Here is a 16,861-nt window from a genome sequence, read left to right on the forward strand (position 1 = left end):
TGGCTGTTAGCGGAGTTCATAACAGAGGGTCGTTAATAGAAGCCTGCATGCAGTAGGCAAAGGAGTAATGTTTGCCGGAGGGGGACATGCGGCGATTAACCTGTGCGGTAGTGAAAAGGACTTAAAGAGAAGGAAGTGTGTGGATGCGGAAAGAATGGAATAATTGTGGTAGGCTGCCAGCTGAGTAGTTTGGTGAATGTTTGGTGTGGGTCCAGCACTGCCGATTGGATGGTGAGGCTGCAGTGTGAGTCAGATAAAAAAAAAAAATAACCAGGAGTAGGATACAATGGGACTAACTGGCATGTATAGAGGCGTGTAACACAAAAGGGCTGTTTTTGTTAGCAGCTCTTGCTTACGGCCATACCACCCTAAACACGCCCGATCTCGTCTGATCTCGGAAGCTAAGCAAGGTAGGGTCTGGTTAGTACTTGGATGGGAGGCCACCTGGGAATACCAGGTGCTGTAAGCTTTTCTCACTTTTACTTTATACAGGGGGCGCTCCACTTCACGATTAATTTAAATCTATCACTCCCCTTCCATTTTACTATTTTATATATTTCTTTTTTCTCTCATTCATAAAGGCAGCTTTTACACACCGTTTTACTCTAAATACTGCCTGGTAATTCTAGCTGCTGTAAGCTGTTCGTGCCTTTATTCCACCAGGGCGCAATATTCTCACAAACTTGAAGACTGTCACTCCCCATTCACGTTTTACAACTTATTGTTAATGATAAAGAGACAGCTTTTTACACACAGTTTTAAACAAAGTACTGATATTATTCCTCTTCAACTGACCGCTTTGTTTTCTATGCAAAAACCACTTCACCACAGAAGACTCGATATTATTGGCATAGCAAGTTCTGCTCTTCTCCTTTCAAAACTTGCTAAAAGCTGTATTTAAAAGAACAGATTGGCCGGGGTAATTCACACCCTTCAATGCCAGCTTAATGTTTAGGTTAGTGGGAATCACAGAGGAATTAGGGATGGAAACTTCTTTGCTGGTGGTAGAAGCGGTCTGGTGAATTTTTAGAGAGAAGAGGCCGTCGATGTTTGGATGTAGAAAATTGTTCTGGCTGCAGCCTGCAGTATGGACTTGTTGGTGTGTGTAGCTCCCAGTGTTCTGACAGCGCGACGTTTTGGGGAAGCATGTGATTCAGCAGCTACCAGTGGGCTTCGTGCGGTGGAGATTTTGTGGCTGTTAGCGGAGTTGATAACAGAGGGTCGTTAAGAGAAGCCTGCATGCAGTAGGCAAAGGAGTAATGTTTGCCGGCGGGGGACGTGCGGCGATTAACCTGTGCGGTAGTGAAAAGGAGTTAAAAAGAAGGAAGTGTGCGGATGCAGAAAGAATGGAATAATTGTGGTAGGCTGCCGGCTGAGTAGTTTGGTGAATGTTTGGTGTGGGTCCGGCGCTGCCGATTGGATGGTGGGGCTGCAGTGTGAGTCAGATAAAAAAAAAAAAAAAACCAGGAGTAGGATCCAATGGGACTAACTGGCATGTATAGACGCGTGTAATGCAAAAGGGCTGTTTTTGGTAGCATCTCTCGCTTACGGCCATACCACCCTGAACACGCCCGATCTCGTCTGATCTCGGAAGCCAAGCAGGGTAGCGTCTGGTTAGTACTTGGATGGGAGACCTCCTGGGAATACCAGGTGCTGTAAGCCTTTCTCACTTTTACTTTATACAGGGGGCGCTCCACTTCACCATTAATTTAAATCTATCACTCCCCTTCCATTTTACTATTTTATATATATATTTTTATTTTCTCTCTTTCATAAAGGCAGCTTTTACACACCGTTTTACTCTAAATACTGCCTGGTAATTCTAGGTGCTGTAAGCTCTTCGTGCCTTTATTCCACCAGGGCGCGATCTTCTCACAAACTTGAAGACTGTCACTCCCCATTCACGTTTTACAACTTATTGTTAATGATAAAGAGACAGCTTTTTACACACAGTTTTAAACAAAGTACTGATATTATTCCTCTTCAACTGACCGCTTTGTTTTCTATGCAAAAACCACTTCGCCACAGAAGACTCGATATTATTGGCATAGCAAGTTCTGCTCTTCTCCTTTCAAAACTTGCTAAAAGCTGTATTTAAAAGAACAGATTGGCCGGGGTAATTCACACCCTTCAATGCCAGCTTAATGTTTAGGTTAGTGGGAATCACAGAGGAATTAGGGATGGAAACTTCTTTGCTGGTGGTAGAAGCGGTCTGGTGAATTTTTAGAGAGAAGAGGCCGTCGATGTTTGAATGTAGAAAATTGTTCTGGCTGCAGCCTGCAGTATGGACTTGTTGGTGTGTGTAGCTCCCAGTGTTCTGACAGCGCAACGTTTTGGGGAAGAATGTGATTCAGCAGCTACCAGTGGGCTTCGTGCGGCGGAGATTTTGTGGCTGTTAGCGGAGTTGATAACAGAGGGTCGTTAAGAGAAGCCTGCATGCAGTAGGCAAAAGAGTAATGTTTGCTGGCGGGGGACGTGCGGCGATTAACCTGTGCGGTAGTGAAAAGGAGTTAAAGAGAAGGAAGTGTGCGGATGCGGAAAGAATGGAATAATTGTGGTAGGCTGCCGGCTGAGTAGTTTGGTGAATGTTTGGTGTGGGTCCGGCGTTGCCGATTGGATGGTGGGGCTGCAGTGTGAGTCAGATAAAAAAAAAAAAAAAACCAGGAGCAGGATCCAATGGGACCAACTGGCATGTATAGAGGCGTGTAATGCAAAAGGGCTGTTTTTGGTAGCATCTCTCGCTTATGGCCATACCACCCTGAACACGCCCGATCTCGTCTGATCTCGGAAGCTAAGCAGGGTAGGGTCTGGTTAGTACTTGGATGGGAGACCACCTTGGAATACCAGGTGCTGTAAGCTTTTCTCACTTTTACTTTATACAGGGGGCGCTCCACTTCACGATTAATTTAAATCTATCACTCCCCTTCCATTTTACTATTTTATATATATATTTTTATTTTCTCTCTTTCATAAAGGCAGCTTTTACACACCGTTTTACTCTAAATACTGCCTGGTAATTCTAGGTGCTGTAAGCTCTTCGTGCCTTTATTCCACCAGGGCGCGATCTTCTCACAAACTTGAAGACTGTCACTCCCCATTCACGTTTTACAACTTATTGTTAATGATAAAGAGACAGCTTTTTACACACAGTTTTAAACAAAGTACTGATATTATTCCTCTTCAACTGACCGCTTTGTTTTCTATGCAAAAACCACTTCGCCACAGAAGACTCGATATTATTGGCATAGCAAGTTCTGCTCTTCTCCTTTCAAAACTTGCTAAAAGCTGTATTTAAAAGAGCAGGTTGGCCGGGGTAATTCACACCCTTCAATGCCAGATTAATGTTTAGGTTAGTGGGAATCACAGAGGAATTAGGGATGGAAACTTCTTTGCTGGTGGTAGAAGCGGTCTGGTGAATTTTTAGAGAGAAGAGGCCGTCGATGTTTGAATGTAGAAAATTGTTCTGGCTGCAGCCTGCAGTATGGACTTGTTGGTGTGTGTAGCTCCCAGTGTTCTGACAGCGCGACGTTTTGGGGAAGCATGTGATTCAGCAGCTACCAGTGGGCTTCGTGCGGCGGAGATTTTGTGGCTGTTAGCGGAGTTGATAACAGAGGGTCGTTAAGAGAAGCCTGCATGCAGTAGGCAAAGGAGTAATGTTTGCCGGCGGGGGACGTGCGGCGATTAACCTGTGCGGTAGTGAAAAGGAGTTAAAAAGAAGGAAGTGTGCGGATGCGGAAAGAATGGAATAATTGTGGTAGGCTGCCGGCTGAGTAGTTTGGTGAATGTTTGGTGTGGGTCCGGCGCTGCCGATTGGATGGTGGGGCTGCAGTGTGAGTCAGATAAAAAAAAAAAAAAAACCAGGAGTAGGATCCAATGGGACTAACTGGCATGTATAGACGCGTGTAATGCAAAAGGGCTGTTTTTGATAGCATCTCTCGCTTACAGCCATACCACCCTGAACACGCCCGATCTTGTCTGATCTCGGAAGCTAAGCAGGGTAGGGTCTGGTTAGTACTTGGATGGGAGACCACCTGGGAATATCTGGTTCTGTAAGCTTTTCTCACTTTTACTTTATACAGGGGGCGCTCCACTTCACGATTAATTTAAATCTATCACTCCCCTTCCATTTTACTATTTTATATATATATATATATATATTTTTCTCTCATTCATAAAGGCAGCTTTTAGAAACCGTTTTACTCTAAATACTTCCTGGTAATTCTAGGTGCTGTAAGCTGTTCGTGCCTTTATTCCACCACGGCGCGATCTTCTCACAAACTTGAAGACTGTCACTCCCCATTCACGTTTTACAACTTATTGTTAATGATAAAGAGACAGCTTTTTACACACAGTTTTAAACAAAGTACTGATATTATTCCTCTTCAACTGACCGCTTTGTTTTCTATGCAAAAACCACTTCGCCACAGAAGACTCGATATTATTGGCATAGCAAGTTCTGCTCTTCTCCTTTCAAAACTTGCTAAAAGCTGTATTTAAAAGAACAGATTGGCCGGGGTAATTCACACCCTTCAATGCCAGCTTAATGTTTAGGTTAGTGGGAATCACAGAGGAATTAGGGATGGAAACTTCTTTGCTGGTGGTAGAAGCGGTCTGGTGAATTTTTAGAGAGAAGAGGCCGTCGATGTTTGAATGTAGAAAATTGTTCTGGCTGCAGCCTGCAGTATGGACTTGTTGGTGTGTGTAGCTCCCAGTGTTCTGACAGCGCGACGTTTTGGGGAAGCATGTGATTCAGCAGCTACCAGTGGGCTTCGTGCGGCGGAGATTTTGTGGCTGTTAGCGGAGTTGATAACAGAGGGTCGTTAAGAGAAGCCTGCATGCAGTAGGCAAAGGAGTAATGTTTGCCGGCGGGGGACATGCGGCGATAAACCTGTGCGGTAGTGAAAAGGAGTTAAAAAGAAGGAAGTGTGCGGATGCGGAAAGAATGGAATAATTGTGGTAGGCTGCCGGCTGAGTAGTTTGGTGAATGTTTGGTGTGGGTCCGGCGCTGCCGATTGGATGGTGGGGCTGCAGTGTGAGTCAGATAAAAAAAAAAAAAAAACCAGGAGTAGGATCCAATGGGACTAACTGGCATGTATAGACGCGTGTAATGCAAAAGGGCTGTTTTTGGTAGCATCTCTCGCTTACGGCCATACCACCCTGAACACGCCCGATCTCGTCTGATCTCGGAAGCCAAGCAGCGTAGGGTCTGGTTTGTACTTGGATGGGAGACCTCCTGGGAATACCAGGTGCTGTAAGCCTTTCTCACTTTTACTTTATACAGGGGGCGCTCCACTTCACGATTAATTTAAATCTATCACTCCCCTTCCATTTTACTATTTTATATATATATATATTTTTTTTCTCTCATTCATAAAGGCAGCTTTTAGAAACCGTTTTACTCTAAATACTTCCTGGTAATTCTAGGTGCTGTAAGCTGTTCGTGCCTTTATTCCACCAGGGCGCGATCTTCTCACAAACTTGAAGACTGTCACTCCCCATTCACGTTTTACAACTTATTGTTAATGATAAAGAGACAGCTTTTTACACACAGTTTTAAACAAAGTACTGATATTATTCCTCTTCAACTGACCGCTTTGTTTTCTATGCAAAAACCACTTCGCCACAGAAGACTCGATATTATTGGCATAGCAAGTTCTGCTCTTCTCCTTTCAAAACTTGCTAAAATCTGTATTTAAAAGAACAGATTGGCCGGGGTAATTCACACCCTTCAATGCCAGCTTAATGTTTAGGTTAGTGGGAATCACAGAGGAATTAGGGATGGAAACTTCTTTGCTGGTGGTAGAAGCGGTCTGGTGAATTTTTAGAGAGAAGAGGCCGTCGATGTTTGAATGTAGAAAATTGATCTGGCTGCAGCCTGCAGTATGGACTTGTTGGTGTGTGTAGCTCCCAGTGTTCTGACAGCGCGACGTTTTGGGGAAGCATGTGATTCAGCAGCTACCAGTGGGCTTCGTGCGGCGGAGATTTTGTGGCTGTTAGCGGAGTTGATAACAGAGGGTCGTTAAGAGAAGCCTAGATGCAGTAGGCAAAGGAGTAATGTTTGCCGGTGGGGGACGTGCGGCGATTAACCTGTGCGGTAGTGAAAAGGAGTTAAAAAGAAGGAAGTGTGCGGATGCGGAAAGAATGGAATAATTGTGGTAGGCTGCCGGCTGAGTAGTTTGGTGAATGTTTGGTGTGGGTCCGGCGCTGCCGATTGGATGGTGGGGCTGCAGTGTGAGTCAGATAAAAAAAAAAAAAAAACCAGGAGTAGGATCCAATGGGACTAACTGGCATGTATAGACGCGTGTAATGCAAAAGGGCTGTTTTTGGTAGCATCTCTCGCTTACGGCCATACCACCCTGAACACGCCCGATCTCGTCTGATCTCGGAAGCCAAGCAGCGTAGGGTCTGGTTAGTACTTGGATGGGAGACCTCCTGGGAATACCAGGTGCTGTAAGCCTTTCTCACTTTTACTTTATACAGGGGGCGCTCCACTTCACGATTAATTTAAATATATCACTCCCCTTCCATTTTACTATTTTATATATATATATATTTTTTTTCTCTCATTCATAAAGGCAGCTTTTAGAAACCGTTTTACTCTAAATACTTCCTGGTAATTCTAGGTGCTGTAAGCTGTTCGTGCCTTTATTCCACCAGGGCGCGATCTTCTCACAAACTTGAAGACTGTCACTCCCCATTCACGTTTTACAACTTATTGTTAATGATAAAGAGACAGCTTTTTACACACAGTTTTAAACAAAGTACTGATATTATTCCTCTTCAACTGACCGCTTTGTTTTCTATGCAAAAACCACTTCGCCACAGAAGACTCGATATTATTGGCATAGCAAGTTCTGCTCTTCTCCTTTCAAAACTTGCTAAAAACTGTATTTAAAAGAACAGATTGGCCGGGGTAATTCACACCCTTCAATGCCAGCTTAATGTTTAGGTTAGTGGGAATCACAGAGGAATTAGGGATGGAAACTTCTTTGCTGGTGGTAGAAGCGGTCTGGTGAATTTTTAGAGAGAAGAGGCCGTCGATGTTTGAATGTAGAAAATTGATCTGGCTGCAGCCTGCAGTATGGACTTGTTGGTGTGTGTAGCTCCCAGTGTTCTGACAGCGCGACGTTTTGGGGAAGCATGTGATTCAGCAGCTACCAGTGGGCTTCGTGCGGCGGAGATTTTGTGGCTGTTAGCGGAGTTGATAACAGAGGGTCGTTAAGAGAAGCCTACATGCAGTAGGCAAAGGAGTAATGTTTGCCGGCGGGGGATGTGCGGCGATTAACCTGTGCGGTAGTGAAAAGGAGTTAAAAAGAAGGAAGTGTGCGGATGCGGAAAGAATGGAATAATTGTGGTAGGCTGCCGGCTGAGTAGTTTGGTGAATGTTTGGTGTGGGTCCGGCGCTGCCGATTGGATGGTGGGGCTGCAGTGTGAGTCAGATAAAAAAAAAAAAAAAAACAGGAGTAGGATCCAATGGGACTAACTGGCATGTATAGACGCCTGTAATGCAAAAGGGCTGTTTTTGCTAGCATCTCTCGCTTACGGCCATACCACCCTGAACACGCCCGATCTCGTCTGATCTCGGAAACCAAGCAGCGTAGGGTCTGGTTAGTACTTGGATGGGAGACCTCCTGGGAATACCAGGTGCTGTAAGCCTTTCTCACTTTTACTTTATACAGGGGGCGCTCCACTTCACGATTAATTTAAATCTATCACTCCCCTTCCATTTTACTATTTTATATATATATATTTTTTTTTTCTCTCATTCATAAAGGCAGCTTTTAGAAACCGTTTTACTCTAAATACTTCCTGGTAATTCTAGGTGCTGTAAGCTGTTCGTGCCTTTATTCCACCAGGGCGCGATCTTCTCACAAACTTGAAGACTGTCACTCCCCATTCACGTTTTACAACTTATTGTTAATGATAAAGAGACAGCTTTTTACACACAGTTTTAAACAAAGTACTGATATTATTCCTCTTCAACTGACCGCTTTGTTTTCTATGCAAAAACCACTTCGCCACAGAAGACTCGATATTATTGGCATAGCAAGTTCTGCTCTTCTCCTTTCAAAACTTGCTAAAAGCTGTATTTAAAAGAACAGATTGGCCGGGGTAATTCACACCCTTCAATGCCAGCTTAATGTTTAGGTTAGTGGGAATCACAGAGGAATTAGGGATGGAAACTTCTTTGCTGGTGGTAGAAGCGGTCTGGTGAATTTTTAGAGAGAAGAGGCCGTCGATGTTTGAATGTAGAAAATTGTTCTGGCTGCAGCCTGCAGTATGGACTTGTTGGTGTGTGTAGCTCCCAGTGTTCTGACAGCGCGACGTTTTGGGGAAGCATGTGATTCAGCAGCTACCAGTGGGCTTCGTGCGGCGGAGATTTTGTGGCTGTTAGCGGAGTTGATAACAGAGGGTCGTTAAGAGAAGCCTGCATGCAGTAGGCAAAGGAGTAATGTTTGCCGGCGGGGCACATGCGGCGATAAACCTGTGCGGTAGTGAAAAGGAGTTAAAAAGAAGGAAGTGTGCGGATGCGGAAAGAATGGAATAATTGTGGTAGGCTGCCGGCTGAGTAGTTTGGTGAATGTTTGGTGTGGGTCCGGCGCTGCCGATTGGATGGTGGGGCTGCAGTGTGAGTCAGATAAAAAAAAAAAAAAAACCAGGAGTAGGATCCAATGGGACTAACTGGCATGTATAGACGCGTGTAATGCAAAAGGGCTGTTTTTGGTAGCATCTCTCGCTTACGGCCATACCACCCTGAACACGCCCGATCTCGTCTGATCTCGGAAGCCAAGCAGCGTAGGGTCTGGTTAGTACTTGGATGGGAGACCTCCTGGGAATACCAGGTGCTGTAAGCCTTTCTCACTTTTACTTTATACAGGGGGCGCTCCACTTCACGATTAATTTAAATCTATCACTCCCCTTCCATTTTACTATTTTATATATATATATTTTTTTTTTCTCTCATTCATAAAGGCAGCTTTTAGAAACCGTTTTACTCTAAATACTTCCTGGTAATTCTAGGTGCTGTAAGCTGTTCGTGCCTTTATTCCACCAGGGCGCGATCTTCTCACAAACTTGAAGACTGTCACTCCCCATTCACGTTTTACAACTTATTGTTAATGATAAAGAGACAGCTTTTTACACACAGTTTTAAACAAAGTACTGATATTATTCCTCTTCAACTGACCGCTTTGTTTTCTATGCAAAAACCACTTCGCCACAGAAGACTCGATATTATTGGCATAGCAAGTTCTGCTCTTCTCCTTTCAAAACTTGCTAAAATCTGTATTTAAAAGAACAGATTGGCCGGGGTAATTCACACCCTTCAATGCCAGCTTAATGTTTAGGTTAGTGGGAATCACAGAGGAATTAGGGATGGAAACTTCTTTGCTGGTGGTAGAAGCGGTCTGGTGAATTTTTAGAGAGAAGAGGCCGTCGATGTTTGAATGTAGAAAATTGATCTGGCTGCAGCCTGCAGTATGGACTTGTTGGTGTGTGTAGCTCCCAGTGTTCTGACAGCGCGACGTTTTGGGGAAGCATGTGATTCAGCAGCTACCAGTGGGCTTCGTGCGGCGGAGATTTTGTGACTGTTAGCGGAGTTGATAACAGAGGGTCGTTAAGAGAAGCCTACATGCAGTAGGCAAAGGAGTAATGTTTGCCGGTGGGGGACGTGCGGCGATTAACCTGTGCGGTAGTGAAAAGGAGTTAAAAAGAAGGAAGTGTGCGGATGCGGAAAGAATGGAATAATTGTGGTAGGCTGCCGGCTGAGTAGTTTGGTGAATGTTTGGTGTGGGTCCGGCGCTGCCGATTGGATGGTGGGGCTGCAGTGTGAGTCAGATAAAAAAAAAAAAAAAACCAGGAGTAGGATCCAATGGGACTAACTGGCATGTATAGACGCGTGTAATGCAAAAGGGCTGTTTTTGGTAGCATCTCTCGCTTACGGCCATACCACCCTGAACACGCCCGATCTCGTCTGTTCTCGGAAGCCAAGCAGCGTAGGGTCTGGTTAGTACTTGGATGGGAGACCTCCTGGGAATACCAGGTGCTGTAAGCCTTTCTCACTTTTACTTTATACAGGGGGCGCTCCACTTCACGATTAATTTAAATCTATCACTCCCCTTCCATTTTACTATTTTATATATATATTTTTTTTTTTTCTCTCATTCATAAAGGCAGCTTTTAGAAACCGTTTTACTCTAAATACTTCCTGGTAATTCTAGGTGCTGTAAGCTGTTCGTGCCTTTATTCCACCAGGGCGCGATCTTCTCACAAACTTGAAGACTGTCACTCCCCATTCACGTTTTACAACTTATTGTTAATGATAAAGAGACAGCTTTTTACACACAGTTTTAAACAAAGTACTGATATTATTCCTCTTCAACTGACCGCTTTGTTTTCTATGCAAAAACCACTTCGCCACAGAAGACTCGATATTATTGGCATAGCAAGTTCTGCTCTTCTCCTTTCAAAACTTGCTAAAAACTGTATTTAAAAGAACAGATTGGCCGGGGTAATTCACACCCTTTAATGCCAGCTTGATGTTTAGGTTAGTGGGAATCACAGAGGAATTAGGGATGGAAACTTCTTTGCTGGTGGTAGAAGCGGTCTGGTGAATTTTTAGAGAGAAGAGGCCGTCGATGTTTGAATGTAGAAAATTGTTCTGGCTGCAGCCTGCAGTATGGACTTGTTGGTGTGTGTAGCTCCCAGGGTTCTGACAGCGCGACGTTTTGGGGAAGCATGTGATTCAGCAGCTACCAGTGGGCTTCGTGCGGCGGAGATTTTGTGGCTGTTAGCGGAGTTGATAACAGAGGGTCGTTAAGAGAAGCCTGCATGCAGTAGGCAAAGGAGTAATGTTTGCCGGCGGGGGACATGCGGCGATAAACCTGTGCGGTAGTGAAAAGGAGTTAAAAAGAAGGAAGTGTGCGGATGCGGAAAGAATGGAATAATTGTGGTAGGCTGCCGGCTGAGTAGTTTGGTGAATGTTTGGTGTGGGTCCGGCGCTGCCGATTGGATGGTGGGGCTGCAGTGTGAGTCAGATAAAAAAAAAAAAAAAAACCAGGAGTAGGATCCAATGGGACTAACTGGCATGTATAGACGCGTGTAATGCAAAAGGGCTGTTTTTGGTAGCATCTCTCGCTTACGGCCATACCACCCTGAACACGCCCGATCTCATCTGATCTCGGAAGCCAAGCAGTGTAGGGTCTGGTTAGTACTTGGATGGGAGACCTCCTGGGAATACCAGGTGCTGTAAGCCTTTCTCACTTTTACTTCATACAGGGGGCGCTCCACTTCACGATTAATTTAAATCTATCACTCCCCTTCCATTTTACTATTTTATATATATATATATTTTTTTTTTTCTCTCATTCATAAAGGCAGCTTTTAGAAACCGTTTTACTCTAAATACTTCCTGGTAATTCTAGGTGCTGTAAGCTGTTCGTGCCTTTATTCCACCAGGGCGCGATCTTCTCACAAACTTGAAGACTGTCACTCCCCATTCACGTTTTACAACTTATTGTTAATGATAAAGAGACAGCTTTTTACACACAGTTTTAAACAAAGTACTGATATTATTCCTCTTCAACTGACCGCTTTGTTTTCTATGCAAAAACCACTTTGCCACAGAAGACTCGATATTATTGGCATAGCAAGTTCTGCTCTTCTCCTTTCAAAACTTGCTAAAAGCTGTATTTAAAAGAACAGATTGGCCGGGGTAATTCACACCATTCAATGCCAGCTTAATGTTTAGGTTAGTGGGAATCACAGAGGAATTAGGGATGGAAACTTCTTTGCTGGTGGTAGAAGCGGTCTGGTGAATTTTTAGAGAGAAGAGGCCGTCGATGTTTGAATGTAGAAAATTGATCTGGCTGCAGCCTGCAGTATGGACTTGTTGGTGTGTGTAGCTCCCAGTGTTCTGACAGCGCGACGTTTTGGGGAAGCATGTGATTCAGCAGCTACCAGTGGGCTTCGTGCGGCGGAGATTTTGTGGCTGTTAGCGGAGTTGATAACAGAGGGTCGTTAAGAGAAGCCTGCATGCAGTAGGCAAAGGAGTAATGTTTGCCGGCGGGGGACGTGCGGCGATTAACCTGTGCGGTAGTGAAAAGGACTTAAAGAGAAGGAAGTGTGCGGATGCGGAAAGAATGGAATAATTGTGGTAGGCTGCCGGCTGAGTAGTTTGGTGAATGTTTGGTGTGGGTCCGGCGCTGCCGATTGTATGGTGGGGCTGCAGTGTGAGTCAGATAAAAAAAAAAAAAAACAGGAGTAGGATCCAATGGGACTAACTGGCATGTATAGACGCGTGTAATGCAAAAGGGCTGTTTTTGGTAGCATCTCTCGCTTACGGCCATACCACCCTGAACACGCCCGATCCCGTCTGATCTCGGAAGCTAAGCAGGATAGGGTCTGGTTAGTACTTGGATGGGAGACCACCTGGGAATACCAGGTGCTGTAAGCTTTTCTCACTTTTACTTCATACAGGGGGCGCTCCACTTCACGATTAATTTAAATCTATCACTCCCCTTCCATTTTACTATTTTATATATATATATATTTTTTTTTTTTTTCTCTCATTCATAAAGGCAGCTTTTAGAAACCGTTTTACTCTAAATACTTCCTGGTAATTCTAGGTGCTGTAAGCTGTTCGTGCCTTTATTCCACCAGGGAGCGATCTTCTCACAAACTTGAAGACTGTCACTCCCCATTCACGTTTTACAACTTATTGTTAATGATAAAGAGACAGCTTTTTACACACAGTTTTAAACAAAGTACTGATATTATTCCTCTTCAACTGACCGCTTTGTTTTCTATGCAAAAACCACTTCGCCACAGAAGACTCGATATTATTGGCATAGCAAGTTCTGCTCTTCTCCTTTCAAAACTTGCTAAAAGCTGTATTTAAAAGAACAGATTGGCCGGGGTAATTCACACCCTTCAATGCCAGCTTAATGTTTAGGTTAGTGGGAATCACAGAGGAATTAGGGATGGAAACTTCTTTGCTGGTGGTAGAAGCGGTCTGGTGAATTTTTAGAGAGAAGAGGCCGTCGATGTTTGAATGTAGAAAATTGTTCTGGCTGCAGCCTGCAGTATGGACTTGTTGGTGTGTGTAGCTCCCAGTGTTCTGACAGCGCGACGTTTTGGGGAAGCATGTGATTCAGCAGCTACCAGTGGGCTTCGTGCGGCGGAGATTTTGTGGCTGTTAGCGGAGTTGATAACAGAGGGTCGTTTAGAGAAGCCTGCATGCGGTAGGCAAATGAGTAATATTTGCCGGCGGGGGACGTGCGGCGATTAACCTGTGAGGTAGTGAAAAGGACTTAAAGAGAAGGAAGTGTGCGGATGCGGAAAGAATGGAATAATTGTGGTAGGCTGCCGGCTGAGTAGTTTGGTGAATGTTTGGTGTGGGTCCGGCGCTGCCGATTGGATGGTGGGGCTGCAGTGTGAGTCAGATAAAAAAAAAAAAAAACATTAGTAGGATCCAATGGGACCAACTGGCATGTATAGAGGCGTGTAATGCAAAAGGGCTGTTTTTGGTAGCGTCTCTCGCTTATGGCCATGCCAGCCTGAACACGCCCGATCTCATCCGATCTCGGAAGCCAATCAGGGTAGGGTCTGGTTAGTACTTGAATGGGAGACCTCCTGGGAATACCAGGTGCTGTAAGCTTTTCTCACTTTTACTTTATACAGGGGGCGCTCCACTTCACGATTAATTTAAATCTAGCACTCCCCTTCCATTTTACTATTTTATATATATATATTTTTTCTCTCTTTCATAAAGCCAGCTTTTAGAAACCGTTTTACTCTAAATACTTCCTGGTAATTCTAGGTGCTGTAAGCTGTTTGTGCCTTTATTCCACCAGGGCGCGATCTTCTCACAAACTTGAAGACTGTCACTCCCCATTCACGTTTTACAACTTATTGTTAATGATAAAGAGACAGCTTTTTACACACAGTTTAAACAAAGTACTGATATTATTCCTCTTCAACTGACCGCTTTGTTTTCTATGCAAAAACCACTTCGCCACAGAAGACTCGATATTATTGGCATAGCAAGTTCTGCTCTTCTCCTTTCAAAACTTGCTAAAAGCTGTATTTAAAAGAACAGATTGGCCGGGGTAATTCACACCCTTCAATGCCAACTTAATGTTTAGGTTAGTGGGAATCACAGAGGAATTAGGGATGGAAACTTCTTTGCTGGTGTTAGAAGCGGTCTGGTGAATTTTTAGAGAGAAGAGGCCGTCGATGTTTGAATGTAGAAAATTGTTCTGGCTGCAGCCTGCAGTATGGACTTGTTGGTGTGTGTAGGTGCCAGTGGTCTGACAGCGCAACGTTTTGGGGAAGCATGTGATTCAGCAGCTACCAGTGGGCTTCGTGCGGCGGAGATTTTGTGGCTGTTAGCGGAGTTGATAACAGAGGGTCGTTAAGAGAAGCCTGCATGCAGTAGGCAAAGGAGTAATGTTTGCTGGCGGGGGACGTGCGGCGATTAACCTGTGCGGTAGTGAAAAGGAGTTAAAGAGAAGGAAGTGTGCGGATGCGGAAAGAATGGAATAATTGTGGTAGGCTGCCGGCTGAGTAGTTTGGTGAATGTTTGGTGTGGGTGCGGCGTTGCCGATTGGATGGTGGTGCTGCAGTGTGAGTCAGATAAAAAAAAAAAAAAAAACCAGGAGTAGGATCCAATGGGACTAACTGGCATGTATAGACGCGTGTAATGCAAAAGGGCTGTTTTTGGTTGCATCTCGCGCTTACGGCCGTACCACCCTGAACACGCCCGATCTCGTCTGATCTTGGAAGCTAAGCAGGGTAGGGTCTGGTTAGTACTTGGATGGGAGACCACCTGGGAATACCAGGTGCTGTAAGCTTTTCTCACTTTTACTTTATACAGGGGGCGCTCCACTTCACGATTAATTTAAATCTATCACTCCCCTTCCATTTTACTATTTTATATATATATTTTTATTTTCTCTCTTTCATAAAGGCAGCTTTTACACACCGTTTTACTCTAAATACTGCCTGGTAATTCTAGGTGCTGTAAGCTCTTCGTGCCTTTATTCCACCAGGGCGCGATCTTCTCACAAACTTGAAGACTGTCACTCCCCATTCACGTTTTACAACTTATTGTTAATGATAAAGAGACAGCTTTTTACACACAGTTTTAAACAAAGTACTGATATTATTCCTCTTCAACTGACCGCTTTGTTTTCTATGCAAAAACCACTTCGCCACAGAAGACTCGATATTATTGGCATAGCAAGTTCTGCTCTTCTCCTTTCAAAACTTGCTAAAAGCTGTATTTAAAAGCACCGATTGGCCGGGGTAATTCACACCCTTCAATGCCAGCTTAATGTTTAGGTTAGTGGGAATCACAGAGGAATTAGGGATGGAAACTTCTTTGCTGGTGGTAGAAGCGGTCTGGTGAATTTTTAGAGAGAAGAGGCCGTCGATGTTTGAATGTAGAAAATTGTTCTGGCTGCAGCCTGCAGTATGGACTTGTTGGTGTGTGTAGCTCCCAGTGTTCTGACAGCGCGACGTTTTGGGGAAGCATGTGATTCAGCAGCTACCAGTGGGCTTCGTGCGGCGGAGATTTTGTGGCTGTTAGCGGAGTTGATAACAGAGGGTCGTTAAGAGAAGCCTGCATGCAGTAGGCAAAGGAGTAATGTTTGCCGGCGGGGGACGTGCGGCGATTAACCTGTGCGGTAGTGAAAAGGAGTTAAAAAGAAGGAAGTGTGCGGATGCGGATAGAATGGAATAATTGTGGTAGGCTGCCGGCTGAGTAGTTTGGTGAATGTTTGGTGTGGGTCCGGCGCTGCCGATTGGATGGTGGTGCTGCAGTGTGAGTCAGATAAAAAAAAAAAAAAAACCAGGAGTAGGATCCAATGGGACTAACTGGCATGTATAGACGCGTGTAATGCAAAAGGGCTGTTTTTGGTCGCGTCTCTCGCTTATGGCCATACCACCCTGAACACACCCGATCTCATCCGATCTCAGAAGCCAAGCAGGGTAGGGTCTGGTTAGTACTTGGATGGGACACATCCTGGGAATACCAGGTGCTGTAAGCTTTTCTCACTTTTACTTTATACAGGGGGCGCTCCACTTCACAATTAATTTAAATCCATCACTCCCCTTCCATTTTACTATTTTATATATATATATATTTTTTTTCTCTCATTCATAAAGGCAGCTTTTAGAAACCGTTTTACTCTAAATACTTCCTGGTAATTCTAGGTGCTGTAAGCTGTTCGTGCCTTTATTCCACCAGGGCGCGATCTTCTCACAAACTTGAAGACTGTCACTCCCCATTCACGTTTTACAACTTATTGTTAATGATAAAGAGCCAGCTTTTTACACACAGTTTTAAACAAAGTACTGATATTATTCCTCTTCAACTGACCGCTTTGTTTTCTATGCAAAAACCACTTCGCCACAGAAGACTCGATATTATTGGCATAGCAAGTTCTGCTCTTCTCCTTTCAAAACTTGCTAAAAGCTGTATTTAAAAGAACAGATTGGCCGGGGTAATTCACACCCTTCAATGCCAGCTTAATGTTTAGGTTAGTGGGAATCACAGAGGAATTAGGGATGGAAACTTCTTTGCTGGTGGTAGAAGCGGTCTGGTGAATTTTTAGAGAGAAGAGGCCGTCGATGTTTGAATGTAGAAAATTGTTCTGGCTGCAGCCTGCAGTATGGACTTGTTGGTGTGTGTAGCTCCCAGTGTTCTGACAGCGCGACGTTTTGGGGAAGCATGTGATTCAGCAGCTACCAGTGGGCTTCGTGCGGCGGAGATTTTGTGGCTGTTCGCGGAGTTGATAACAGAGGGTCGTTAAGAGAAGCCTACATGCAGTAGGCAAAGGAGTAATGTTTGCCGGCGGGG

The 16,861-nt window shown here is 44.5% G+C and overlaps 14 non-coding genes across 14 annotated transcripts; all 14 read left to right on the forward strand.

Moving 5' to 3' along the window:
- Positions 1–350: 350 nt before the first annotated feature.
- On the forward strand, positions 351–469 carry LOC125736263 (5S ribosomal RNA). The gene has a single exon (XR_007395546.1). It is a non-coding gene; the product is annotated as a 5S ribosomal RNA (ribosomal RNA).
- Positions 470–1,543: 1,074 nt separating this feature from the next.
- LOC125735401 (5S ribosomal RNA) lies at positions 1,544–1,662 on the forward strand. The gene has a single exon (XR_007394697.1). It is a non-coding gene; the product is annotated as a 5S ribosomal RNA (ribosomal RNA).
- Positions 1,663–2,740: 1,078 nt separating this feature from the next.
- On the forward strand, positions 2,741–2,859 carry LOC125733918 (5S ribosomal RNA). The gene has a single exon (XR_007393250.1). It is a non-coding gene; the product is annotated as a 5S ribosomal RNA (ribosomal RNA).
- Positions 2,860–3,937: 1,078 nt separating this feature from the next.
- On the forward strand, positions 3,938–4,056 carry LOC125736576 (5S ribosomal RNA). The gene has a single exon (XR_007395853.1). It is a non-coding gene; the product is annotated as a 5S ribosomal RNA (ribosomal RNA).
- Positions 4,057–5,139: 1,083 nt separating this feature from the next.
- On the forward strand, positions 5,140–5,258 carry LOC125735741 (5S ribosomal RNA). The gene has a single exon (XR_007395032.1). It is a non-coding gene; the product is annotated as a 5S ribosomal RNA (ribosomal RNA).
- Positions 5,259–6,338: 1,080 nt separating this feature from the next.
- On the forward strand, positions 6,339–6,457 carry LOC125734685 (5S ribosomal RNA). The gene has a single exon (XR_007393988.1). It is a non-coding gene; the product is annotated as a 5S ribosomal RNA (ribosomal RNA).
- A 1,080-nt stretch (positions 6,458–7,537) lies between these two features.
- On the forward strand, positions 7,538–7,656 carry LOC125736472 (5S ribosomal RNA). The gene has a single exon (XR_007395750.1). It is a non-coding gene; the product is annotated as a 5S ribosomal RNA (ribosomal RNA).
- Positions 7,657–8,736: 1,080 nt separating this feature from the next.
- Positions 8,737–8,855, forward strand: LOC125734686 (5S ribosomal RNA). Its single transcript, XR_007393989.1, has one exon. It is a non-coding gene; the product is annotated as a 5S ribosomal RNA (ribosomal RNA).
- A 1,080-nt stretch (positions 8,856–9,935) lies between these two features.
- LOC125736219 (5S ribosomal RNA) lies at positions 9,936–10,054 on the forward strand. The gene has a single exon (XR_007395503.1). It is a non-coding gene; the product is annotated as a 5S ribosomal RNA (ribosomal RNA).
- A 1,081-nt stretch (positions 10,055–11,135) lies between these two features.
- Positions 11,136–11,254, forward strand: LOC125733963 (5S ribosomal RNA). The gene has a single exon (XR_007393294.1). It is a non-coding gene; the product is annotated as a 5S ribosomal RNA (ribosomal RNA).
- Positions 11,255–12,335: 1,081 nt separating this feature from the next.
- LOC125732925 (5S ribosomal RNA) lies at positions 12,336–12,454 on the forward strand. The gene has a single exon (XR_007392288.1). It is a non-coding gene; the product is annotated as a 5S ribosomal RNA (ribosomal RNA).
- A 1,084-nt stretch (positions 12,455–13,538) lies between these two features.
- LOC125730154 (5S ribosomal RNA) lies at positions 13,539–13,657 on the forward strand. Its single transcript, XR_007390527.1, has one exon. It is a non-coding gene; the product is annotated as a 5S ribosomal RNA (ribosomal RNA).
- Positions 13,658–14,733: 1,076 nt separating this feature from the next.
- LOC125734800 (5S ribosomal RNA) lies at positions 14,734–14,852 on the forward strand. Its single transcript, XR_007394103.1, has one exon. It is a non-coding gene; the product is annotated as a 5S ribosomal RNA (ribosomal RNA).
- Positions 14,853–15,930: 1,078 nt separating this feature from the next.
- Positions 15,931–16,049, forward strand: LOC125729358 (5S ribosomal RNA). The gene has a single exon (XR_007389808.1). It is a non-coding gene; the product is annotated as a 5S ribosomal RNA (ribosomal RNA).
- The last annotated feature ends 812 nt before the right edge of the window (positions 16,050–16,861 follow it).

The sequence above is a fragment of the Brienomyrus brachyistius genome, chromosome 2 (genome assembly GCF_023856365.1).
Source record: "Brienomyrus brachyistius isolate T26 chromosome 2, BBRACH_0.4, whole genome shotgun sequence".
Lineage (NCBI taxonomy): Eukaryota > Metazoa > Chordata > Actinopteri > Osteoglossiformes > Mormyridae > Brienomyrus > Brienomyrus brachyistius.